Source organism: Passer domesticus, chromosome 1 (assembly GCF_036417665.1).
Source record: "Passer domesticus isolate bPasDom1 chromosome 1, bPasDom1.hap1, whole genome shotgun sequence".
NCBI lineage: Eukaryota > Metazoa > Chordata > Aves > Passeriformes > Passeridae > Passer > Passer domesticus.
The window spans coordinates 144,651,183-144,677,817 of NC_087474.1; positions in this window are offsets into that span (position 1 = coordinate 144,651,183).

Genomic DNA, 26,635 nt, shown 5'->3' on the forward strand with positions numbered 1-26,635 from the left:
GGCGCATTTCATTTGATCATATCTCCTTTCCAGAGCGTTTGTAAGCCTTTCTTTGCAGGGTCGCAAGATTTCGTTTCCCTTCCCGAAAGGAAATTTCATTTCCTTTCGGGAAGGGAAACGAAATCTTGCGATTTCAATGGGAATCAATTGGGCTATCTTTGGACCAAGTGCCAGCACTTGACAGTGTCTCATGCCTTTTGATGGGTTTGTCTTTGCCGATCTTTTTTTCTTTTTTTTCAGCAACAATGCCATGGCTCTCATATCTTCCCCTACAAGTTGTGTCTTCGTCCTCGACTTTTCTTCCTGCCTTTGCAGCACCTGTGAGCTGAGCTTTGGCATCTTCTGGTCCTTGGCACTGCACCTCATGTAATCCTGGTCCATTTTCTTGCACTCACTCAATTTGCAATTTTTTTTTTATTTTCATCAGCAACCATGCCATGGCTCTGATATCTCCCCCTGCAAGTTGTGTCTTCCTCCTCGTCTATTTGCCCTGCCTTGCCTGCATGTCTGAGCTTAGTTTTTGTACCTTTTGGTCCCTTGCACTGCACCACGTTTCCTCCCACACCATTTGCTTGTAGTCACTAAATGTCCAAATGTTCTGGATTTGGGAATTTTTGCGGGCGCATTTCATTTGATCATATCTCCTTTCCAGAGCGTTTGTAAGCCTTTCTTTGCAGGGTCGCAAGATTTCGTTTCCCTTCCCGAAAGGAAATGAAATTTCCTTTCGGGAAGGGAAACGAAATCTTGCGATTTCAATGGGAATCAATTGGGCTATCTTTGGACCAAGTGCCAGCACTTGACAGTGTCTCATGCCTTTTGATGGGTTTGTCTTTGCCGGTGATTTTTTCCTTTTTTTTCAGCAGCAATGCCATGGCTCTCATATCTTCCCCTGCAAGTTGTGTCTTCCTCCTCGACTTTTCTTCTAGCATTTGCAGCACCTGTGAGCTGAGCTTTGGCATCTTCTGGTCCTTGGCACTGCACCTCATGTAATCCTGGTCCATTTTCTTGCTCTCACTCAATTTGCAAATTTTTCTTTCATTTTCATCAGCAACCATGCCATGGCTCTGATATCTCCCCCTGCAAGTTGTGTCTTCCTCCTCGTCTATTTGCCCTGCCTTGCCTGCATGTCTGAGCTTAGTTTTTGTACCTTTTGGTCCCTTGCACTGCACCACGTTTCCTCCCACACCATTTGCTTGTAGTCACTAAATGTCCAAATTTTCTGGATTTGGGAATTTTTGCGGGCGCATTTCATTTGATCATATCTCCTTTCCAGAGCGTTTGTAAGCCTTTCTTTGAAGGGTCACAAGATTTCAGTGGGAATCAATTGGGCTCTCTTTGGACCAAGTGCCAGCAATTGACATTGTCTCATGCCTTTTGATGGGTGTGTGTTTGCCGATTATTTTGTTTCTTTTTTTTCAGCAACAATGCCGTGGCTCTCATATCTTCCCCTGCAGGTTATGTCTTCCTCCTCGACTTTTCTTCCTGCCTTTGCAGCACCTGTGAGCTGAGCTTTGGCATCTTCTGGTCCTTGGCACTGCACCTCATGTAATCCTGGTCCATTTTCTTGCACTCACTCAATTTGCAAATTTTTTTTTATTTTCATCAGCAACCATGCCATGGCTCTGATATCTCCCCCTGCAAGTTGTGTCTTCCTCCTCGTCTATTTGCCCTGCCTTGCCTGCATGTCTGAGCTTAGTTTTTGTACCTTTTGGTCCCTTGCACTGCAGCACGTTTCCTCCCACACCATTTTCTTGTAGTCACTAAATGTCCAAATTTTCTGGATTTGGGAATTTTTGCGGGCGCATTTCATTTGATCATATCTCCTTTCCAGAGCGTTTGTAAGCCTTTCTTTGCAGGGTCTCAAGATTTCGTTTCCCTTCCCGAAAGGAAATTTCATTTCCTTTCGGGAAGGGAAACGAAATCTTGCGATTTCAATGGGAATCAATTGGGCTATCTTTGGACCAAGTGCCAGCACTTGACAGTGTCTCATGCCTTTTGATGGGTTTGTCTTTGCCGGTGATTTTTTTCTTTTTTTTCAGCAGCAATGCCATGGCTCTCATATCTTCCCCTACAAGTTGTGTGTTCCTCCTCGACTTTTCTTCCTGCCTTTGCAGCACCTGTGAGCTGAGCTTTGGCATCTTCTGGTCCTTGGCACTGCACCTCATGTAATCCTGGTCCATTTTCTTGAACTCACTCAATTTGCAAATTTTTTTTAAATTTTCTTCAGCAACCATGCCATGGCTCTGATATCTCCCCCTGCAAGTTGTGTCTTCCTCCTCGTCTATTTGCCCTGCCTTGCCTGCATGTCTGAGCTTAGTTTTTGTACCTTTTGGTCCCTTGCACTGCACCACGTTTCCTCCCACACCATTTGCTTGTAGTCACTAAATGTCCAAATTTTCTGGATTTGGGAATTTTTGCGGGCGCATTTCATTTGATCATATCTCCTTTCCAGAGCGTTTGTAAGCCTTTCTTTGAAGGGTCGCAAGATTTCAGTGGGAATCAATTGGGCTATCCTTGGACCAAGTGCCAGCAATTGACATTGTCTCATGCCTTTTGATGGGTGTGTGTTTGCCGATTATTTTGTTTCTTTTTTTTCAGCAACAATGCCGTGGCTCTCATATCTTCCCCTGCAGGTTATGTCTTCCTCCTCGACTTTTCTTCCTGCCTTTGCAGCACCTGTGAGCTGAGCTTTGGCATCTTCTGGTCCTTGGCACTGCACCTCATGTAATCCTGGTCCATTTTCTTGCACTCACTCAATTTGCAAATTTTTTTTTTATTTTCATCAGCAACCATGCCATGGCTCTGATATCTCCCCCTGCAAGTTGTGTCTTCCACCTCGTCTATTTGCCCTGCCTTGCCTGCATGTCTGAGCTTAGTTTTTGTACCTTTTGGTCCCTTGCACTGCACCACGTTTCCTCCCACACCATTTTCTTGTAGTCACTAAATGTCCAAATGTTCTGGATTTGGGAAGTTTTGCGGGCGCATTTCATTTGATCATATCTCCTTTCCAGAGCGTTTGTAAGCCTTTCTTTGCAGGGTCGCAAGATTTCGTTTCCCTTCCCGAAAGGAAATTTCATTTCCTTTCGGGAAGGGAAACGAAATCTTGCGATTTCAATGGGAATCAATTGGGCTATCTTTGGACCAAGTGCCAGCACTTGACAGTGTCTCATGCCTTTTGATGGGTTTGTCTTTGCCGATCTTTTTTTCTTTTTTTTCAGCAACAATGCCATGGCTCTCATATCTTCCCCTGCAAGTTGTGTCTTCCTCCTCGACTTTTCTTCCTGCCTTTGCAGCACCTGTGAGCTGAGCTTTGGCATCTTCTGGTCCTTGGCACTGCACCTCATGTAATCCTGGTCCATTTTCTTGCACTCACTCAATTTGCAAATTTTTCTTTCATTTTCATCAGCAACCATGCCATGGCTCTGATATCTCCCCCTGCAAGTTGTGTCTTCCTCCTCGTCTATTTGCCCTGCCTTGCCTGCATGTCTGAGCTTAGTTTTTGTACCTTTTGGTCCCTTGCACTGCACCACGTTTCCTCCCACACCATTTGCTTGTAGTCACTAAATGTCCAAATTTTCTGGATTTGGGAATTTTTGCGGGCGCATTTCATTTGATCATATCTCCTTTCCAGAGCGTTTGTAAGCCTTTCTTTGAAGGGTCGCAAGATTTCAGTGGGAATCAATTGGGCTCTCTTTGGACCAAGTGCCAGCAATTGACATTGTCTCATGCCTTTTGATGGGTGTGTGTTTGCCGATTATTTTGTTTCTTTTTTTTCAGCAACAATGCCGTGGCTCTCATATCTTCCCCTGCAGGTTATGTCTTCCTCCTCGACTTTTCTTCCTGCCTTTGCAGCACCTGTGAGCTGAGCTTTGGCATCTTCTGGTCCTTGGCACTGCACCTCATGTAATCCTGGTCCATTTTCTTGCACTCACTCAATTTGCAAATTTTTTTTTATTTTCATCAGCAACCATGCCATGGCTCTGATATCTCCCCCTGCAAGTTGTGTCTTCCTCCTCGTCTATTTGCCCTGCCTTGCCTGCATGTCTGAGCTTAGTTTTTGTACCTTTTGGTCCCTTGCACTGCAGCACGTTTCCTCCCACACCATTTTCTTGTAGTCACTAAATGTCCAAATTTTCTGGATTTGGGAATTTTTGCGGGCGCATTTCATTTGATCATATCTCCTTTCCAGAGCGTTTGTAAGCCTTTCTTTGCAGGGTCTCAAGATTTCGTTTCCCTTCCCGAAAGGAAATTTCATTTCCTTTCGGGAAGGGAAACGAAATCTTGCGATTTCAATGGGAATCAATTGGGCTATCTTTGGACCAAGTGCCAGCACTTGACAGTGTCTCATGCCTTTTGATGGGTTTGTCTTTGCCGGTGATTTTTTTCTTTTTTTTCAGCAGCAATGCCATGGCTCTCATATCTTCCCCTACAAGTTGTGTGTTCCTCCTCGACTTTTCTTCCTGCCTTTGCAGCACCTGTGAGCTGAGCTTTGGCATCTTCTGGTCCTTGGCACTGCACCTCATGTAATCCTGGTCCATTTTCTTGAACTCACTCAATTTGCAAATTTTTTTTAAATTTTCTTCAGCAACCATGCCATGGCTCTGATATCTCCCCCTGCAAGTTGTGTCTTCCTCCTCGTCTATTTGCCCTGCCTTGCCTGCATGTCTGAGCTTAGTTTTTGTACCTTTTGGTCCCTTGCACTGCACCACGTTTCCTCCCACACCATTTTCTTGTAGTCACTAAATGTCCAAATTTTCTGGATTTGGGAATTTTTGCGGGCGCATTTCATTTGATCATATCTCCTTTCCAGAGCGTTTGTAAGCCTTTCTTTGAAGGGTCGCAAGATTTCAGTGGGAATCAATTGGGCTATCTTTGGACCAAGTGCCAGCACTTGACAGTGTCTCATGCCTTTTGATGGGTTTGTCTTTGCCGATCTTTTTTTCTTTTTTTTCAGCAACAATGCCATGGCTCTCATATCTTCCCCTACAAGTTGTGTCTTCCTCCTCAACTTTTCTTCCTGCCTTTGCAGCACCTGTGAGCTGAGCTTTGGCATCTTGTGGTCCTTGGCACTGCACCTCATGTAATCCTGGTCCATTTTCTTGCACTCACTCAATTTGCAAATTTTTTTTTATTTTCATCAGCAACCATGCCATGGCTCTGATATCTCCCCCTGCAAGTTGTGTCTTCCTCCTCGTCTATTTGCCCTGCCTTGCCTGCATGTCTGAGCTTAGTTTTTGTACCTTTTGGTCCCTTGCACTGCAGCACGTTTCCTCCCACACCATTTTCTTGTAGTCACTAAATGTCCAAATTTTCTGGTTTTGGGAATTTTTGCGGGCGCATTTCATTTGATCATATCTCCTTTCCAGAGCGTTTGTAAGCCTTTCTTTGCAGGGTCTCAAGATTTCGTTTCCCTTCCCGAAAGGAAATTTCATTTCCTTTCGGGAAGGGAAACGAAATCTTGCGATTTCAATGGGAATCAATTGGGCTATCTTTGGACCAAGTGCCAGCACTTGACAGTGTCTCATGCCTTTTGATGGGTTTGTCTTTGCCGGTGATTTTTTTCTTTTTTTTCAGCAGCAATGCCATGGCTCTCATATCTTCCCCTACAAGTTGTGTGTTCCTCCTCGACTTTTCTTCCTGCCTTTGCAGCACCTGTGAGCTGAGCTTTGGCATCTTCTGGTCCTTGGCACTGCACCTCATGTAATCCTGGTCCATTTTCTTGAACTCACTCAATTTGCAAATTTTTTTTAAATTTTCTTCAGCAACCATGCCATGGCTCTGATATCTCCCCCTGCAAGTTGTGTCTTCCTCCTCGTCTATTTGCCCTGCCTTGCCTGCATGTCTGAGCTTAGTTTTTGTACCTTTTGGTCCCTTGCACTGCACCACGTTTCCTCCCACACCATTTTCTTGTAGTCACTAAATGTCCAAATTTTCTGGATTTGGGAATTTTTGCGGGCGCATTTCATTTGATCATATCTCCTTTCCAGAGCGTTTGTAAGCCTTTCTTTGAAGGGTCGCAAGATTTCAGTGGGAATCAATTGGGCTATCCTTGGACCAAGTGCCAGCAATTGACATTGTCTCATGCCTTTTGATGGGTGTGTGTTTGCCGATTATTTTGTTTCTTTTTTTTCAGCAACAATGCCGTGGCTCTCATATCTTCCCCTGCAGGTTATGTCTTCCTCCTCGACTTTTCTTCCTGCCTTTGCAGCACCTGTGAGCTGAGCTTTGGCATCTTCTGGTCCTTGGCACTGCACCTCATGTAATCCTGGTCCATTTTCTTGCACTCACTCAATTTGCAAATTTTTTTTTTATTTTCATCAGCAACCATGCCATGGCTCTGATATCTCCCCCTGCAAGTTGTGTCTTCCACCTCGTCTATTTGCCCTGCCTTGCCTGCATGTCTGAGCTTAGTTTTTGTACCTTTTGGTCCCTTGCACTGCACCACGTTTCCTCCCACACCATTTTCTTGTAGTCACTAAATGTCCAAATGTTCTGGATTTGGGAAGTTTTGCGGGCGCATTTCATTTGATCATATCTCCTTTCCAGAGCGTTTGTAAGCCTTTCTTTGCAGGGTCGCAAGATTTCGTTTCCCTTCCCGAAAGGAAATTTCATTTCCTTTCGGGAAGGGAAACGAAATCTTGCGATTTCAATGGGAATCAATTGGGCTATCTTTGGACCAAGTGCCAGCACTTGACAGTGTCTCATGCCTTTTGATGGGTTTGTCTTTGCCGATCTTTTTTTCTTTTTTTTCAGCAACAATGCCATGGCTCTCATATCTTCCCCTGCAAGTTGTGTCTTCCTCCTCGACTTTTCTTCCTGCCTTTGCAGCACCTGTGAGCTGAGCTTTGGCATCTTCTGGTCCTTGGCACTGCACCTCATGTAATCCTGGTCCATTTTCTTGCACTCACTCAATTTGCAATTTTTTTTTTATTTTCATCAGCAACCATGCCATGGCTCTGATATCTCCCCCTGCAAGTTGTGTCTTCCTCCTCGTCTATTTGCCCTGCCTTGCCTGCATGTCTGAGCTTAGTTTTTGTACCTTTTGGTCCCTTGCACTGCAGCACGTTTCCTCCCACACCATTTTCTTGTAGTCACTAAATGTCCAAATGTTCTGGATTTGGGAATTTTTGCGGGCGCATTTCATTTGATCATATCTCCTTTCCAGAGCGTTTGTAAGCCTTTCTTTGCAGGGTCGCAAGATTTCGTTTCCCTTCCCGAAAGGAAATGAAATTTCCTTTCGGGAAGGGAAACGAAATCTTGCGATTTCAATGGGAATCAATTGGGCTATCTTTGGACCAAGTCCCAGCACTTGACAGTGTCTCATGCCTTTTGATGGGTTTGTCTTTGCCGGTGATTTTTTTCTTTTTTTTCAGCAGCAATGCCATGGCTCTCATATCTTCCCCTACAAGTTGTGTGTTCCTCCTCGACTTTTCTTCCTGCCTTTGCAGCACCTGTGAGCTGAGCTTTGGCATCTTCTGGTCCTTGGCACTGCACCTCATGTAATCCTGGTCCATTTTCTTGAACTCACTCAATTTGCAAATTTTTTTTAAATTTTCTTCAGCAACCATGCCATGGCTCTGATATCTCCCCCTGCAAGTTGTGTCTTCCTCCTCGTCTATTTGCCCTGCCTTGCCTGCATGTCTGAGCTTAGTTTTTGTACCTTTTGGTCCCTTGCACTGCACCACGTTTCCTCCCACACCATTTTCTTGTAGTCACTAAATGTCCAAATTTTCTGGATTTGGGAATTTTTGCGGGCGCATTTCATTTGATCATATCTCCTTTCCAGAGCGTTTGTAAGCCTTTCTTTGAAGGGTCGCAAGATTTCAGTGGGAATCAATTGGGCTCTCTTTGGACCAAGTGCCAGCAATTGACATTGTCTCATGCCTTTTGATGGGTGTGTGTTTGCCGATTATTTTGTTTCTTTTTTTTCAGCAACAATGCCGTGGCTCTCATATCTTCCCCTGCAGGTTATGTCTTCCTCCTCGACTTTTCTTCCTGCCTTTGCAGCACCTGTGAGCTGAGCTTTGGCATCTTCTGGTCCTTGGCACTGCACCTCATGTAATCCTGGTCCATTTTCTTGCACTCACTCAATTTGCAAATTTTTTTTTTATTTTCATCAGCAACCATGCCATGGCTCTGATATCTCCCCCTGCAAGTTGTGTCTTCCACCTCGTCTATTTGCCCTGCCTTGCCTGCATGTCTGAGCTTAGTTTTTGTACCTTTTGGTCCCTTGCACTGCACCACGTTTCCTCCCACACCATTTTCTTGTAGTCACTAAATGTCCAAATGTTCTGGATTTGGGAAGTTTTGCGGGCGCATTTCATTTGATCATATCTCCTTTCCAGAGCGTTTGTAAGCCTTTCTTTGCAGGGTCGCAAGATTTCGTTTCCCTTCCCGAAAGGAAATTTCATTTCCTTTCGGGAAGGGAAACGAAATCTTGCGATTTCAATGGGAATCAATTGGGCTATCTTTGGACCAAGTGCCAGCACTTGACAGTGTCTCATGCCTTTTGATGGGTTTGTCTTTGCCGATCTTTTTTTCTTTTTTTTCAGCAACAATGCCATGGCTCTCATATCTTCCCCTACAAGTTGTGTCTTCCTCCTCAACTTTTCTTCCTGCCTTTGCAGCACCTGTGAGCTGAGCTTTGGCATCTTCTGGTCCTTGGCACTGCACCTCATGTAATCCTGGTCCATTTTCTTGCACTCACTCAATTTGCAAATTTTTTTTTATTTTCATCAGCAACCATGCCATGGCTCTGATATCTCCCCCTGCAAGTTGTGTCTTCCTCCTCGTCTATTTGCCCTGCCTTGCCTGCATGTCTGAGCTTAGTTTTTGTACCTTTTGGTCCCTTGCACTGCAGCACGTTTCCTCCCACACCATTTTCTTGTAGTCACTAAATGTCCAAATTTTCTGGATTTGGGAATTTTTGCGGGCGCATTTCATTTGATCATATCTCCTTTCCAGAGCGTTTGTAAGCCTTTCTTTGCAGGGTCTCAAGATTTCGTTTCCCTTCCCGAAAGGAAATTTCATTTCCTTTCGGGAAGGGAAACGAAATCTTGCGATTTCAATGGGAATCAATTGGGCTATCTTTGGACCAAGTGCCAGCACTTGACAGTGTCTCATGCCTTTTGATGGGTTTGTCTTTGCCGGTGATTTTTTTCTTTTTTTTCAGCAGCAATGCCATGGCTCTCATATCTTCCCCTACAAGTTGTGTGTTCCTCCTCGACTTTTCTTCCTGCCTTTGCAGCACCTGTGAGCTGAGCTTTGGCATCTTCTGGTCCTTGGCACTGCACCTCATGTAATCCTGGTCCATTTTCTTGAACTCACTCAATTTGCAAATTTTTTTTAAATTTTCTTCAGCAACCATGCCATGGCTCTGATATCTCCCCCTGCAAGTTGTGTCTTCCTCCTCGTCTATTTGCCCTGCCTTGCCTGCATGTCTGAGCTTAGTTTTTGTACCTTTTGGTCCCTTGCACTGCACCACGTTTCCTCCCACACCATTTTCTTGTAGTCACTAAATGTCCAAATTTTCTGGATTTGGGAATTTTTGCGGGCGCATTTCATTTGATCATATCTCCTTTCCAGAGCGTTTGTAAGCCTTTCTTTGAAGGGTCGCAAGATTTCAGTGGGAATCAATTGGGCTCTCTTTGGACCAAGTGCCAGCAATTGACATTGTCTCATGCCTTTTGATGGGTGTGTGTTTGCCGATTATTTTGTTTCTTTTTTTTCAGCAACAATGCCGTGGCTCTCATATCTTCCCCTGCAGGTTATGTCTTCCTCCTCGACTTTTCTTCCTGCCTTTGCAGCACCTGTGAGCTGAGCTTTGGCATCTTCTGGTCCTTGGCACTGCACCTCATGTAATCCTGGTCCATTTTCTTGCACTCACTCAATTTGCAAATTTTTTTTTTATTTTCATCAGCAACCATGCCATGGCTCTGATATCTCCCCCTGCAAGTTGTGTCTTCCACCTCGTCTATTTGCCCTGCCTTGCCTGCATGTCTGAGCTTAGTTTTTGTACCTTTTGGTCCCTTGCACTGCACCACGTTTCCTCCCACACCATTTTCTTGTAGTCACTAAATGTCCAAATGTTCTGGATTTGGGAAGTTTTGCGGGCGCATTTCATTTGATCATATCTCCTTTCCAGAGCGTTTGTAAGCCTTTCTTTGCAGGGTCGCAAGATTTCGTTTCCCTTCCCGAAAGGAAATTTCATTTCCTTTCGGGAAGGGAAACGAAATCTTGCGATTTCAATGGGAATCAATTGGGCTATCTTTGGACCAAGTGCCAGCACTTGACAGTGTCTCATGCCTTTTGATGGGTTTGTCTTTGCCGATCTTTTTTTCTTTTTTTTCAGCAACAATGCCATGGCTCTCATATCTTCCCCTACAAGTTGTGTCTTCGTCCTCGACTTTTCTTCCTGCCTTTGCAGCACCTGTGAGCTGAGCTTTGGCATCTTCTGGTCCTTGGCACTGCACCTCATGTAATCCTGGTCCATTTTCTTGCACTCACTCAATTTGCAAATTTTTTTTTATTTTCATCAGCAACCATGCCATGGCTCTGATATCTCCCCCTGCAAGTTGTGTCTTCCTCCTCGTCTATTTGCCCTGCCTTGCCTGCATGTCTGAGCTTAGTTTTTGTACCTTTTGGTCCCTTGCACTGCAGCACGTTTCCTCCCACACCATTTTCTTGTAGTCACTAAATGTCCAAATTTTCTGGATTTGGGAATTTTTGCGGGCGCATTTCATTTGATCATATCTCCTTTCCAGAGCGTTTGTAAGCCTTTCTTTGCAGGGTCTCAAGATTTCGTTTCCCTTCCCGAAAGGAAATGAAATTTCCTTTCGGGAAGGGAAACGAAATCTTGCGATTTCAATGGGAATCAATTGGGCTATCTTTGGACCAAGTGCCAGCACTTGACAGTGTCTCATGCCTTTTGATGGGTTTGTCTTTGCCGGTGATTTTTTTCTTTTTTTTCAGCAGCAATGCCATGGCTCTCATATCTTCCCCTACAAGTTGTGTGTTCCTCCTCGACTTTTCTTCCTGCCTTTGCAGCACCTGTGAGCTGAGCTTTGGCATCTTCTGGTCCTTGGCACTGCACCTCATGTAATCCTGGTCCATTTTCTTGAACTCACTCAATTTGCAAATTTTTTTTAAATTTTCTTCAGCAACCATGCCATGGCTCTGATATCTCCCCCTGCAAGTTGTGTCTTCCTCCTCGTCTATTTGCCCTGCCTTGCCTGCATGTCTGAGCTTAGTTTTTGTACCTTTTGGTCCCTTGCACTGCACCACGTTTCCTCCCACACCATTTTCTTGTAGTCACTAAATGTCCAAATTTTCTGGATTTGGGAATTTTTGCGGGCGCATTTCATTTGATCATATCTCCTTTCCAGAGCGTTTGTAAGCCTTTCTTTGAAGGGTCGCAAGATTTCAGTGGGAATCAATTGGGCTCTCTTTGGACCAAGTGCCAGCAATTGACATTGTCTCATGCCTTTTGATGGGTGTGTGTTTGCCGATTATTTTGTTTCTTTTTTTTCAGCAACAATGCCGTGGCTCTCATATCTTCCCCTGCAGGTTATGTCTTCCTCCTCGACTTTTCTTCCTGCCTTTGCAGCACCTGTGAGCTGAGCTTTGGCATCTTCTGGTCCTTGGCACTGCACCTCATGTAATCCTGGTCCATTTTCTTGCACTCACTCAATTTGCAAATTTTTTTTTTATTTTCATCAGCAACCATGCCATGGCTCTGATATCTCCCCCTGCAAGTTGTGTCTTCCACCTCGTCTATTTGCCCTGCCTTGCCTGCATGTCTGAGCTTAGTTTTTGTACCTTTTGGTCCCTTGCACTGCACCACGTTTCCTCCCACACCATTTTCTTGTAGTCACTAAATGTCCAAATGTTCTGGATTTGGGAAGTTTTGCGGGCGCATTTCATTTGATCATATCTCCTTTCCAGAGCGTTTGTAAGCCTTTCTTTGCAGGGTCGCAAGATTTCGTTTCCCTTCCCGAAAGGAAATTTCATTTCCTTTCGGGAAGGGAAACGAAATCTTGCGATTTCAATGGGAATCAATTGGGCTATCTTTGGACCAAGTGCCAGCACTTGACAGTGTCTCATGCCTTTTGATGGGTTTGTCTTTGCCGATCTTTTTTTCTTTTTTTTCAGCAACAATGCCATGGCTCTCATATCTTCCCCTACAAGTTGTGTCTTCGTCCTCGACTTTTCTTCCTGCCTTTGCAGCACCTGTGAGCTGAGCTTTGGCATCTTCTGGTCCTTGGCACTGCACCTCATGTAATCCTGGTCCATTTTCTTGCACTCACTCAATTTGCAATTTTTTTTTTATTTTCATCAGCAACCATGCCATGGCTCTGATATCTCCCCCTGCAAGTTGTGTCTTCCTCCTCGTCTATTTGCCCTGCCTTGCCTGCATGTCTGAGCTTAGTTTTTGTACCTTTTGGTCCCTTGCACTGCACCACGTTTCCTCCCACACCATTTGCTTGTAGTCACTAAATGTCCAAATGTTCTGGATTTGGGAATTTTTGCGGGCGCATTTCATTTGATCATATCTCCTTTCCAGAGCGTTTGTAAGCCTTTCTTTGCAGGGTCGCAAGATTTCGTTTCCCTTCCCGAAAGGAAATGAAATTTCCTTTCGGGAAGGGAAACGAAATCTTGCGATTTCAATGGGAATCAATTGGGCTATCTTTGGACCAAGTCCCAGCACTTGACAGTGTCTCATGCCTTTTGATGGGTTTGTCTTTGCCGGTGATTTTTTCCTTTTTTTTCAGCAGCAATGCCATGGCTCTCATATCTTCCCCTGCAAGTTGTGTCTTCCTCCTCGACTTTTCTTCTAGCATTTGCAGCACCTGTGAGCTGAGCTTTGGCATCTTCTGGTCCTTGGCACTGCACCTCATGTAATCCTGGTCCATTTTCTTGCTCTCACTCAATTTGCAAATTTTTCTTTCATTTTCATCAGCAACCATGCCATGGCTCTGATATCTCCCCCTGCAAGTTGTGTCTTCCTCCTCGTCTATTTGCCCTGCCTTGCCTGCATGTCTGAGCTTAGTTTTTGTACCTTTTGGTCCCTTGCACTGCACCACGTTTCCTCCCACACCATTTTCTTGTAGTCACTAAATGTCCAAATTTTCTGGATTTGGGAATTTTTGCGGGCGCATTTCATTTGATCATATCTCCTTTCCAGAGCGTTTGTAAGCCTTTCTTTGAAGGGTCGCAAGATTTCAGTGGGAATCAATTGGGCTCTCTTTGGACCAAGTGCCAGCAATTGACATTGTCTCATGCCTTTTGATGGGTGTGTGTTTGCCGATTATTTTGTTTCTTTTTTTTCAGCAACAATGCCGTGGCTCTCATATCTTCCCCTGCAGGTTATGTCTTCCTCCTCGACTTTTCTTCCTGCCTTTGCAGCACCTGTGAGCTGAGCTTTGGCATCTTCTGGTCCTTGGCACTGCACCTCATGTAATCCTGGTCCATTTTCTTGCACTCACTCAATTTGCAAATTTTTTTTTTATTTTCATCAGCAACCATGCCATGGCTCTGATATCTCCCCCTGCAAGTTGTGTCTTCCACCTCGTCTATTTGCCCTGCCTTGCCTGCATGTCTGAGCTTAGTTTTTGTACCTTTTGGTCCCTTGCACTGCACCACGTTTCCTCCCACACCATTTTCTTGTAGTCACTAAATGTCCAAATGTTCTGGATTTGGGAAGTTTTGCGGGCGCATTTCATTTGATCATATCTCCTTTCCAGAGCGTTTGTAAGCCTTTCTTTGCAGGGTCGCAAGATTTCGTTTCCCTTCCCGAAAGGAAATTTCATTTCCTTTCGGGAAGGGAAACGAAATCTTGCGATTTCAATGGGAATCAATTGGGCTATCTTTGGACCAAGTGCCAGCACTTGACAGTGTCTCATGCCTTTTGATGGGTTTGTCTTTGCCGATCTTTTTTTCTTTTTTTTCAGCAACAATGCCATGGCTCTCATATCTTCCCCTACAAGTTGTGTCTTCCTCCTCAACTTTTCTTCCTGCCTTTGCAGCACCTGTGAGCTGAGCTTTGGCATCTTCTGGTCCTTGGCACTGCACCTCATGTAATCCTGGTCCATTTTCTTGCACTCACTCAATTTGCAAATTTTTTTTAAATTTTCATCAGCAACCATGCCATGGCTCTGATATCTCCCCCTGCAAGTTGTGTCTTCCTCCTCGTCTATTTGCCCTGCCTTGCCTGCATGTCTGAGCTTAGTTTTTGTACCTTTTGGTCCCTTGCACTGCAGCACGTTTCCTCCCACACCATTTTCTTGTAGTCACTAAATGTCCAAATTTTCTGGATTTGGGAATTTTTGCGGGCGCATTTCATTTGATCATATCTCCTTTCCAGAGCGTTTGTAAGCCTTTCTTTGCAGGGTCTCAAGATTTCGTTTCCCTTCCCGAAAGGAAATTTCATTTCCTTTCGGGAAGGGAAACGAAATCTTGCGATTTCAATGGGAATCAATTGGGCTATCTTTGGACCAAGTGCCAGCACTTGACAGTGTCTCATGCCTTTTGATGGGTTTGTCTTTGCCGGTGATTTTTTTCTTTTTTTTCAGCAGCAATGCCATGGCTCTCATATCTTCCCCTACAAGTTGTGTGTTCCTCCTCGACTTTTCTTCCTGCCTTTGCAGCACCTGTGAGCTGAGCTTTGGCATCTTCTGGTCCTTGGCACTGCACCTCATGTAATCCTGGTCCATTTTCTTGAACTCACTCAATTTGCAAATTTTTTTTAAATTTTCTTCAGCAACCATGCCATGGCTCTGATATCTCCCCCTGCAAGTTGTGTCTTCCTCCTCGTCTATTTGCCCTGCCTTGCCTGCATGTCTGAGCTTAGTTTTTGTACCTTTTGGTCCCTTGCACTGCACCACGTTTCCTCCCACACCATTTTCTTGTAGTCACTAAATGTCCAAATTTTCTGGATTTGGGAATTTTTGCGGGCGCATTTCATTTGATCATATCTCCTTTCCAGAGCGTTTGTAAGCCTTTCTTTGAAGGGTCGCAAGATTTCAGTGGGAATCAATTGGGCTCTCTTTGGACCAAGTGCCAGCAATTGACATTGTCTCATGCCTTTTGATGGGTGTGTGTTTGCCGATTATTTTGTTTCTTTTTTTTCAGCAACAATGCCGTGGCTCTCATATCTTCCCCTGCAGGTTATGTCTTCCTCCTCGACTTTTCTTCCTGCCTTTGCAGCACCTGTGAGCTGAGCTTTGGCATCTTCTGGTCCTTGGCACTGCACCTCATGTAATCCTGGTCCATTTTCTTGCACTCACTCAATTTGCAAATTTTTTTTTTATTTTCATCAGCAACCATGCCATGGCTCTGATATCTCCCCCTGCAAGTTGTGTCTTCCACCTCGTCTATTTGCCCTGCCTTGCCTGCATGTCTGAGCTTAGTTTTTGTACCTTTTGGTCCCTTGCACTGCACCACGTTTCCTCCCACACCATTTTCTTGTAGTCACTAAATGTCCAAATGTTCTGGATTTGGGAAGTTTTGCGGGCGCATTTCATTTGATCATATCTCCTTTCCAGAGCGTTTGTAAGCCTTTCTTTGCAGGGTCGCAAGATTTCGTTTCCCTTCCCGAAAGGAAATTTCATTTCCTTTCGGGAAGGGAAACGAAATCTTGCGATTTCAATGGGAATCAATTGGGCTATCTTTGGACCAAGTGCCAGCACTTGACAGTGTCTCATGCCTTTTGATGGGTTTGTCTTTGCCGATCTTTTTTTCTTTTTTTTCAGCAACAATGCCATGGCTCTCATATCTTCCCCTACAAGTTGTGTCTTCGTCCTCGACTTTTCTTCCTGCCTTTGCAGCACCTGTGAGCTGAGCTTTGGCATCTTCTGGTCCTTGGCACTGCACCTCATGTAATCCTGGTCCATTTTCTTGCACTCACTCAATTTGCAATTTTTTTTTTATTTTCATCAGCAACCATGCCATGGCTCTGATATCTCCCCCTGCAAGTTGTGTCTTCCTCCTCGTCTATTTGCCCTGCCTTGCCTGCATGTCTGAGCTTAGTTTTTGTACCTTTTGGTCCCTTGCACTGCACCACGTTTCCTCCCACACCATTTGCTTGTAGTCACTAAATGTCCAAATGTTCTGGATTTGGGAATTTTTGCGGGCGCATTTCATTTGATCATATCTCCTTTCCAGAGCGTTTGTAAGCCTTTCTTTGCAGGGTCGCAAGATTTCGTTTCCCTTCCCGAAAGGAAATGAAATTTCCTTTCGGGAAGGGAAACGAAATCTTGCGATTTCAATGGGAATCAATTGGGCTATCTTTGGACCAAGTCCCAGCACTTGACAGTGTCTCATGCCTTTTGATGGGTTTGTCTTTGCCGGTGATTTTTTCCTTTTTTTTCAGCAGCAATGCCATGGCTCTCATATCTTCCCCTGCAAGTTGTGTCTTCCTCCTCGACTTTTCTTCTAGCATTTGCAGCACCTGTGAGCTGAGCTTTGGCATCTTCTGGTCCTTGGCACTGCACCTCATGTAATCCTGGTCCATTTTCTTGCTCTCACTCAATTTGCAAATTTTTCTTTCATTTTCATCAGCAACCATGCCATGGCTCTGATATCTCCCCCTGCAAGTTGTGTCTTCCTCCTCGTCTATTTGCCCTGCCTTGCCTGCATGTCTGAGCTTAGTTTTTGTACCTTTTGGTCCCTTGCACTGCACCACGTTTCCTCCCACACCATTTTCTTGTAGTCACTAAATGTCCAAATTTTCTGGATTTGGGAATTTTTGCGGGCGCATTTCATTTGATCATATCTCCTTTCCAGAGCGTTTGTAAGCCTTTCTTTGAAGGGTCGCAAGATTTCAGTGGGAATCAATTGGGCTCTCTTTGGACCAAGTGCCAGCAATTGACATTGTCTCATGCCTTTTGATGGGTGTGTGTTTGCCGATTATTTTGTTTCTTTTTTTTCAGCAACAATGCCGTGGCTCTCATATCTTCCCCTGCAGGTTATGTCTTCCTCCTCGACTTTTCTTCCTGCCTTTGCAGCACCTGTGAGCTGAGCTTTGGCATCTTCTGGTCCTTGGCACTGCACCTCATGTAATCCTGGTCCATTTTCTTGCACTCACTCAATTTGCAAATTTTTTTTTTATTTTCATCAGCAACCATGCCATGGCTCTGATATCTCCCCCTGCAAGTTGTGTCTTCCACCTCGTCTATTTGCCCTGCCTTGCCTGCATGTCTGAGCTTAGTTTTTGTACCTTTTGGTCCCTTGCACTGCACCACGTTTCCTCCCACACCATTTTCTTGTAGTCACTAAATGTCCAAATGTTCTGGATTTGGGAAGTTTTGCGGGCGCATTTCATTTGATCATATCTCCTTTCCAGAGCGTTTGTAAGCCTTTCTTTGCAGGGTCGCAAGATTTCGTTTCCCTTCCCGAAAGGAAATTTCATTTCCTTTCGGGAAGGGAAACGAAATCTTGCGATTTCAATGGGAATCAATTGGGCTATCTTTGGACCAAGTGCCAGCACTTGACAGTGTCTCATGCCTTTTGATGGGTTTGTCTTTGCCGATCTTTTTTTCTTTTTTTTCAGCAACAATGCCATGGCTCTCATATCTTCCCCTACAAGTTGTGTCTTCCTCCTCAACTTTTCTTCCTGCCTTTGCAGCACCTGTGAGCTGAGCTTTGGCATCTTCTGGTCCTTGGCACTGCACCTCATGTAATCCTGGTCCATTTTCTTGCACTCACTCAATTTGCAAATTTTTTTTTATTTTCATCAGCAACCATGCCATGGCTCTGATATCTCCCCCTGCAAGTTGTGTCTTCCTCCTCGTCTATTTGCCCTGCCTTGCCTGCATGTCTGAGCTTAGTTTTTGTACCTTTTGGTCCCTTGCACTGCAGCACGTTTCCTCCCACACCATTTTCTTGTAGTCACTAAATGTCCAAATTTTCTGGATTTGGGAATTTTTGCGGGCGCATTTCATTTGATCATATCTCCTTTCCAGAGCGTTTGTAAGCCTTTCTTTGCAGGGTCTCAAGATTTCGTTTCCCTTCCCGAAAGGAAATTTCATTTCCTTTCGGGAAGGGAAACGAAATCTTGCGATTTCAATGGGAATCAATTGGGCTATCTTTGGACCAAGTGCCAGCACTTGACAGTGTCTCATGCCTTTTGATGGGTTTGTCTTTGCCGGTGATTTTTTTCTTTTTTTTCAGCAGCAATGCCATGGCTCTCATATCTTCCCCTACAAGTTGTGTGTTCCTCCTCGACTTTTCTTCCTGCCTTTGCAGCACCTGTGAGCTGAGCTTTGGCATCTTCTGGTCCTTGGCACTGCACCTCATGTAATCCTGGTCCATTTTCTTGAACTCACTCAATTTGCAAATTTTTTTTAAATTTTCTTCAGCAACCATGCCATGGCTCTGATATCTCCCCCTGCAAGTTGTGTCTTCCTCCTCGTCTATTTGCCCTGCCTTGCCTGCATGTCTGAGCTTAGTTTTTGTACCTTTTGGTCCCTTGCACTGCACCACGTTTCCTCCCACACCATTTTCTTGTAGTCACTAAATGTCCAAATTTTCTGGATTTGGGAATTTTTGCGGGCGCATTTCATTTGATCATATCTCCTTTCCAGAGCGTTTGTAAGCCTTTCTTTGAAGGGTCGCAAGATTTCAGTGGGAATCAATTGGGCTCTCTTTGGACCAAGTGCCAGCAATTGACATTGTCTCATGCCTTTTGATGGGTGTGTGTTTGCCGATTATTTTGTTTCTTTTTTTTCAGCAACAATGCCGTGGCTCTCATATCTTCCCCTGCAGGTTATGTCTTCCTCCTCGACTTTTCTTCCTGCCTTTGCAGCACCTGTGAGCTGAGCTTTGGCATCTTCTGGTCCTTGGCACTGCACCTCATGTAATCCTGGTCCATTTTCTTGCACTCACTCAATTTGCAAATTTTTTTTTTATTTTCATCAGCAACCATGCCATGGCTCTGATATCTCCCCCTGCAAGTTGTGTCTTCCACCTCGTCTATTTGCCCTGCCTTGCCTGCATGTCTGAGCTTAGTTTTTGTACCTTTTGGTCCCTTGCACTGCACCACGTTTCCTCCCACACCATTTTCTTGTAGTCACTAAATGTCCAAATGTTCTGGATTTGGGAAGTTTTGCGGGCGCATTTCATTTGATCATATCTCCTTTCCAGAGCGTTTGTAAGCCTTTCTTTGCAGGGTCGCAAGATTTCGTTTCCCTTCCCGAAAGGAAATTTCATTTCCTTTCGGGAAGGGAAACGAAATCTTGCGATTTCAATGGGAATCAATTGGGCTATCTTTGGACCAAGTGCCAGCACTTGACAGTGTCTCATGCCTTTTGATGGGTTTGTCTTTGCCGATCTTTTTTTCTTTTTTTTCAGCAACAATGCCATGGCTCTCATATCTTCCCCTACAAGTTGTGTCTTCGTCCTCGACTTTTCTTCCTGCCTTTGCAGCACCTGTGAGCTGAGCTTTGGCATCTTCTGGTCCTTGGCACTGCACCTCATGTAATCCTGGTCCATTTTCTTGCACTCACTCAATTTGCAATTTTTTTTTTATTTTCATCAGCAACCATGCCATGGCTCTGATATCTCCCCCTGCAAGTTGTGTCTTCCTCCTCGTCTATTTGCCCTGCCTTGCCTGCATGTCTGAGCTTAGTTTTTGTACCTTTTGGTCCCTTGCACTGCACCACGTTTCCTCCCACACCATTTTCTTGTAGTCACTAAATGTCCAAATTTTCTGGATTTGGGAATTTTTGCGGGCGCATTTCATTTGATCATATCTCCTTTCCAGAGCGTTTGTAAGCCTTTCTTTGAAGGGTCGCAAGATTTCAGTGGGAATCAATTGGGCTCTCTTTGGACCAAGTGCCAGCAATTGACATTGTCTCATGCCTTTTGATGGGTGTGTGTTTGCCGATTATTTTGTTTCTTTTTTTTCAGCAACAATGCCATGGCTCTCATATCTTCCCCTGCAGGTTATGTCTTCCTCCTCGACTTTTCTTCCTGCCTTTGCAGCACCTGTGAGCTGAGCTTTGGCATCTTCTGGTCCTTGGCACTGCACCTCATGTAATCCTGGTCCATTTTCTTGCACTCACTCAATTTGCAAATTTTTTTTTTATTTTCATCAGCAACCATGCCATGGCTCTGATATCTCCCCCTGCAAGTTGTGTCTTCCACCTCGTCTATTTGCCCTGCCTTGCCTGCATGTCTGAGCTTAGTTTTTGTACCTTTTGGTCCCTTGCACTGCACCACGTTTCCTCCCACACCATTTTCTTGTAGTCACTAAATGTCCAAATGTTCTGGATTTGGGAAGTTTTGCGGGCGCATTTCATTTGATCATATCTCCTTTCCAGAGCGTTTGTAAGCCTTTCTTTGCAGGGTCGCAAGATTTCGTTTCCCTTCCCAAAAGGAAATTTCATTTCCTTTCGGGAAGGGAAACGAAATCTTGCGATTTCAATGGGAATCAATTGGGCTATCTTTGGACCAAGTGCCAGCACTTGACAGTGTCTCATGCCTTTTGATGGGTTTGTCTTTGCCGATCTTTTTTTCTTTTTTTTCAGCAACAATGCCATGGCTCTCATATCTTCCCCTACAAGTTGTGTCTTCGTCCTCGACTTTTCTTCCTGCCTTTGCAGCACCTGTGAGCTGAGCTTTGGCATCTTCTGGTCCTTGGCACTGCACCTCATGTAATCCTGGTCCATTTTCTTGCACTCACTCAATTTGCAATTTTTTTTTTATTTTCATCAGCAACCATGCCATGGCTCTGATATCTCCCCCTGCAAGTTGTGTCTTCCTCCTCGTCTATTTGCCCTGCCTTGCCTGCATGTCTGAGCTTAGTTTTTGTACCTTTTGGTCCCTTGCACTGCACCACGTTTCCTCCCACACCATTTGCTTGTAGTCACTAAATGTCCAAATGTTCTGGATTTGGGAATTTTTGCGGGCGCATTTCATTTGATCATATCTCCTTTCCAGAGCGTTTGTAAGCCTTTCTTTGCAGGGTCGCAAGATTTCGTTTCCCTTCCCGAAAGGAAATGAAATTTCCTTTCGGGAAGGGAAACGAAATCTTGCGATTTCAATGGGAATCAATTGGGCTATCTTTGGACCAAGTGCCAGCACTTGACAGTGTCTCATGCCTTTTGATGGGTTTGTCTTTGCCGGTGATTTTTTCCTTTTTTTTCAGCAGCAATGCCATGGCTCTCATATCTTCCCCTGCAAGTTGTGTCTTCCTCCTCGACTTTTCTTCTAGCATTTGCAGCACCTGTGAGCTGAGCTTTGGCATCTTCTGGTCCTTGGCACTGCACCTCATGTAATCCTGGTCCATTTTCTTGCTCTCACTCAATTTGCAAATTTTTTTTTTATTTTCATCAGCAACCATGCCATGGCTCTGATATCTCCCCCTGCAAGTTGTGTCTTCCTCCTCGTCTATTTGCCCTGCCTTGCCTGCATGTCTGAGCTTAGTTTTTGTACCTTTTGGTCCCTTGCACTGCACCACGTTTCCTCCCACACCATTTGCTTGTAGTCACTAAATGTCCAAATTTTCTGGATTTGGGAATTTTTGCGGGCGCATTTCATTTGATCATATCTCCTTTCCAGAGCGTTTGTAAGCCTTTCTTTGAAGGGTCACAAGATTTCAGTGGGAATCAATTGGGCTCTCTTTGGACCAAGTGCCAGCAATTGACATTGTCTCATGCCTTTTGATGGGTGTGTGTTTGCCGATTATTTTGTTTCTTTTTTTTCAGCAACAATGCCGTGGCTCTCATATCTTCCCCTGCAGGTTATGTCTTCCTCCTCGACTTTTCTTCCTGCCATTGCAGCACCTGTGAGCTGAGCTTTGGCATCTTCTGGTCCTTGGCACTGCACCTCATGTAATCCTGGTCCATTTTCTTGCACTCACTCAATTTGCAAATTTTTTTTTATTTTCATCAGCAACCATGCCATGGCTCTGATATCTCCCCCTGCAAGTTGTGTCTTCCTCCTCGTCTATTTGCCCTGCCTTGCCTGCATGTCTGAGCTTAGTTTTTGTACCTTTTGGTCCCTTGCACTGCAGCACGTTTCCTCCCACACCATTTTCTTGTAGTCACTAAATGTCCAAATTTTCTGGATTTGGGAATTTTTGCGGGCGCATTTCATTTGATCATATCTCCTTTCCAGAGCGTTTGTAAGCCTTTCTTTGCAGGGTCTCAAGATTTCGTTTCCCTTCCCGAAAGGAAATTTCATTTCCTTTCGGGAAGGGAAACGAAATCTTGCGATTTCAATGGGAATCAATTGGGCTATCTTTGGACCAAGTGCCAGCACTTGACAGTGTCTCATGCCTTTTGATGGGTTTGTCTTTGCCGGTGATTTTTTTCTTTTTTTTCAGCAGCAATGCCATGGCTCTCATATCTTCCCCTACAAGTTGTGTGTTCCTCCTCGACTTTTCTTCCTGCCTTTGCAGCACCTGTGAGCTGAGCTTTGGCATCTTCTGGTCCTTGGCACTGCACCTGATGTAATCCTGGTCCATTTTCTTGAACTCACTCAATTTGCAAATTTTTTTTAAATTTTCTTCAGCAACCATGCCATGGCTCTGATATCTCCCCCTGCAAGTTGTGTCTTCCTCCTCGTCTATTTGCCCTGCCTTGCCTGCATGTCTGAGCTTAGTTTTTGTACCTTTTGGTCCCTTGCACTGCACCACGTTTCCTCCCACACCATTTTCTTGTAGTCACTAAATGTCCAAATTTTCTGGATTTGGGAATTTTTGCGGGCGCATTTCATTTGATCATATCTCCTTTCCAGAGCGTTTGTAAGCCTTTCTTTGAAGGGTCGCAAGATTTCAGTGGGAATCAATTGGGCTATCTTTGGACCAAGTGCCAGCACTTGACAGTGTCTCATGCCTTTTGATGGGTTTGTCTTTGCCGATCTTTTTTTCTTTTTTTTCAGCAACAATGCCATGGCTCTCATATCTTCCCCTACAAGTTGTGTCTTCCTCCTCAACTTTTCTTCCTGCCTTTGCAGCACCTGTGAGCTGAGCTTTGGCATCTTGTGGTCCTTGGCACTGCACCTCATGTAATCCTGGTCCATTTTCTTGCACTCACTCAATTTGCAAATTTTTTTTTATTTTCATCAGCAACCATGCCATGGCTCTGATATCTCCCCCTGCAAGTTGTGTCTTCCTCCTCGTCTATTTGCCCTGCCTTGCCTGCATGTCTGAGCTTAGTTTTTGTACCTTTTGGTCCCTTGCACTGCAGCACGTTTCCTCCCACACCATTTTCTTGTAGTCACTAAATGTCCAAATTTTCTGGTTTTGGGAATTTTTGCGGGCGCATTTCATTTGATCATATCTCCTTTCCAGAGCGTTTGTAAGCCTTTCTTTGCAGGGTCTCAAGATTTCGTTTCCCTTCCCGAAAGGAAATTTCATTTCCTTTCGGGAAGGGAAACGAAATCTTGCGATTTCAATGGGAATCAATTGGGCTATCTTTGGACCAAGTGCCAGCACTTGACAGTGTCTCATGCCTTTTGATGGGTTTGTCTTTGCCGGTGATTTTTTTCTTTTTTTTCAGCAGCAATGCCATGGCTCTCATATCTTCCCCTACAAGTTGTGTGTTCCTCCTCGACTTTTCTTCCTGCCTTTGCAGCACCTGTGAGCTGAGCTTTGGCATCTTCTGGTCCTTGGCACTGCACCTCATGTAATCCTGGTCCATTTTCTTGAACTCACTCAATTTGCAAATTTTTTTTAAATTTTCTTCAGCAACCATGCCATGGCTCTGATATCTCCCCCTGCAAGTTGTGTCTTCCTCCTCGTCTATTTGCCCTGCCTTGCCTGCATGTCTGAGCTTAGTTTTTGTACCTTTTGGTCCCTTGCACTGCACCACGTTTCCTCCCACACCATTTTCTTGTAGTCACTAAATGTCCAAATTTTCTGGATTTGGGAATTTTTGCGGGCGCATTTCATTTGATCATATCTCCTTTCCAGAGCGTTTGTAAGCCTTTCTTTGAAGGGTCGCAAGATTTCAGTGGGAATCAATTGGGCTATCCTTGGACCAAGTGCCAGCAATTGACATTGTCTCATGCCTTTTGATGGGTGTGTGTTTGCCGATTATTTTGTTTCTTTTTTTTCAGCAACAATGCCGTGGCTCTCATATCTTCCCCTGCAGGTTATGTCTTCCTCCTCGACTTTTCTTCCTGCCTTTGCAGCACCTGTGAGCTGAGCTTTGGCATCTTCTGGTCCTTGGCACTGCACCTCATGTAATCCTGGTCCATTTTCTTGCACTCACTCAATTTGCAAATTTTTTTTTTATTTTCATCAGCAACCATGCCATGGCTCTGATATCTCCCCCTGCAAGTTGTGTCTTCCACCTCGTCTATTTGCCCTGCCTTGCCTGCATGTCTGAGCTTAGTTTTTGTACCTTTTGGTCCCTTGCACTGCACCACGTTTCCTCCCACACCATTTTCTTGTAGTCACTAAATGTCCAAATATTCTGGATTTGGGAAGTTTTGCGGGCGCATTTCATTTGATCATATCTCCTTTCCAGAGCGTTTGTAAGCCTTTCTTTGCAGGGTCGCAAGATTTCGTTTCCCTTCCCGAAAGGAAATTTCATTTCCTTTCGGGAAGGGAAACGAAATCTTGCGATTTCAATGGGAATCAATTGGGCTATCTTTGGACCAAGTGCCAGCACTTGACAGTGTCTCATGCCTTTTGATGGGTTTGTCTTTGCCGATCTTTTTTTCTTTTTTTTCAGCAACAATGCCATGGCTCTCATATCTTCCCCTACAAGTTGTGTCTTCGTCCTCGACTTTTCTTCCTGCCTTTGCAGCACCTGTGAGCTGAGCTTTGGCATCTTCTGGTCCTTGGCACTGCACCTCATGTAATCCTGGTCCATTTTCTTGCTCTCACTCAATTTGCAAATTTTTCTTTCATTTTCATCAGCAACCATGCCATGGCTCTGATATCTCCCCCTGCAAGTTGTGTCTTCCTCCTCGTCTATTTGCCCTGCCTTGCCTGCATGTCTGAGCTTAGTTTTTGTACCTTTTGGTCCCTTGCACTGCACCACGTTTCCTCCCACACCATTTTCTTGTAGTCACTAAATGTCCAAATTTTCTGGATTTGGGAATTTTTGCGGGCGCATTTCATTTGATCATATCTCCTTTCCAGAGCGTTTGTAAGCCTTTCTTTGCAGGGTCGCAAGATTTCGTTTCCCTTCCCGAAAGGAAATTTCATTTCCTTTCGGGAAGGGAAACGAAATCTTGCGATTTCAATGGGAATCAATTGGGCTATCTTTGGACCAAGTGCCAGCACTTGACAGTGTCTCATGCCTTTTGATGGGTTTGTCTTTGCCGGTGATTTTTTTCTTTTTTTTCAGCAGCAATGCCATGGCTCTCATATCTTCCCCTACAAGTTGTGTGTTCCTCCTCGACTTTTCTTCCTGCCTTTGCAGCACCTGTGAGCTGAGCTTTGGCATCTTCTGGTCCTTGGCACTGCACCTCATGTAATCCTGGTCCATTTTCTTGAACTCACTCAATTTGCAAATTTTTTTTAAATTTTCTTCAGCAACCATGCCATGGCTCTGATATCTCCCCCTGCAAGTTGTGTCTTCCTCCTCGTCTATTTGCCCTGCCTTGCCTGCATGTCTGAGCTTAGTTTTTGTACCTTTTGGTCCCTTGCACTGCACCACGTTTCCTCCCACACCATTTTCTTGTAGTCACTAAATGTCCAAATGTTCTGGATTTGGGAATTTTTGCGGGCGCATTTCATTTGATCATATCTCCTTTCCAGAGCGTTTGTAAGCCTTTCTTTGCAGGGTCGCAAGATTTCGTTTCCCTTCCCGAAAGGAAATGAAATTTCCTTTCGGGAAGGGAAACGAAATCTTGCGATTTCAATGGGAATCAATTGGGCTATCTTTGGACCAAGTGCCAGCACTTGACAGTGTCTCATGCCTTTTGATGGGTTTGTCTTTGCCGGTGATTTTTTCCTTTTTTTTCAGCAGCAATGCCATGGCTCTCATATCTTCCCCTGCAAGTTGTGTCTTCCTCCTCGACTTTTCTTCTAGCATTTGCAGCACCTGTGAGCTGAGCTTTGGCATCTTCTGGTCCTTGGCACTGCACCTCATGTAATCCTGGTCCATTTTCTTGCTCTCACTCAATTTGCAAATTTTTCTTTCATTTTCATCAGCAACCATGCCATGGCTCTGATATCTCCCCCTGCAAGTTGTGTCTTCCTCCTCGTCTATTTGCCCTGCCTTGCCTGCATGTCTGAGCTTAGTTTTTGTACCTTTTGGTCCCTTGCACTGCACCACGTTTCCTCCCACACCATTTGCTTGTAGTCACTAAATGTCCAAATTTTCTGGATTTGGGAATTTTTGCGGGCGCATTTCATTTGATCATATCTCCTTTCCAGAGCGTTTGTAAGCCTTTCTTTGAAGGGTCACAAGATTTCAGTGGGAATCAATTGGGCTCTCTTTGGACCAAGTGCCAGCAATTGACATTGTCTCATGCCTTTTGATGGGTGTGTGTTTGCCGATTATTTTGTTTCTTTTTTTTCAGCAACAATGCCGTGGCTCTCATATCTTCCCCTGCAGGTTATGTCTTCCTCCTCGACTTTTCTTCCTGCCTTTGCAGCACCTGTGAGCTGAGCTTTGGCATCTTCTGGTCCTTGGCACTGCACCTCATGTAATCCTGGTCCATTTTCTTGCACTCA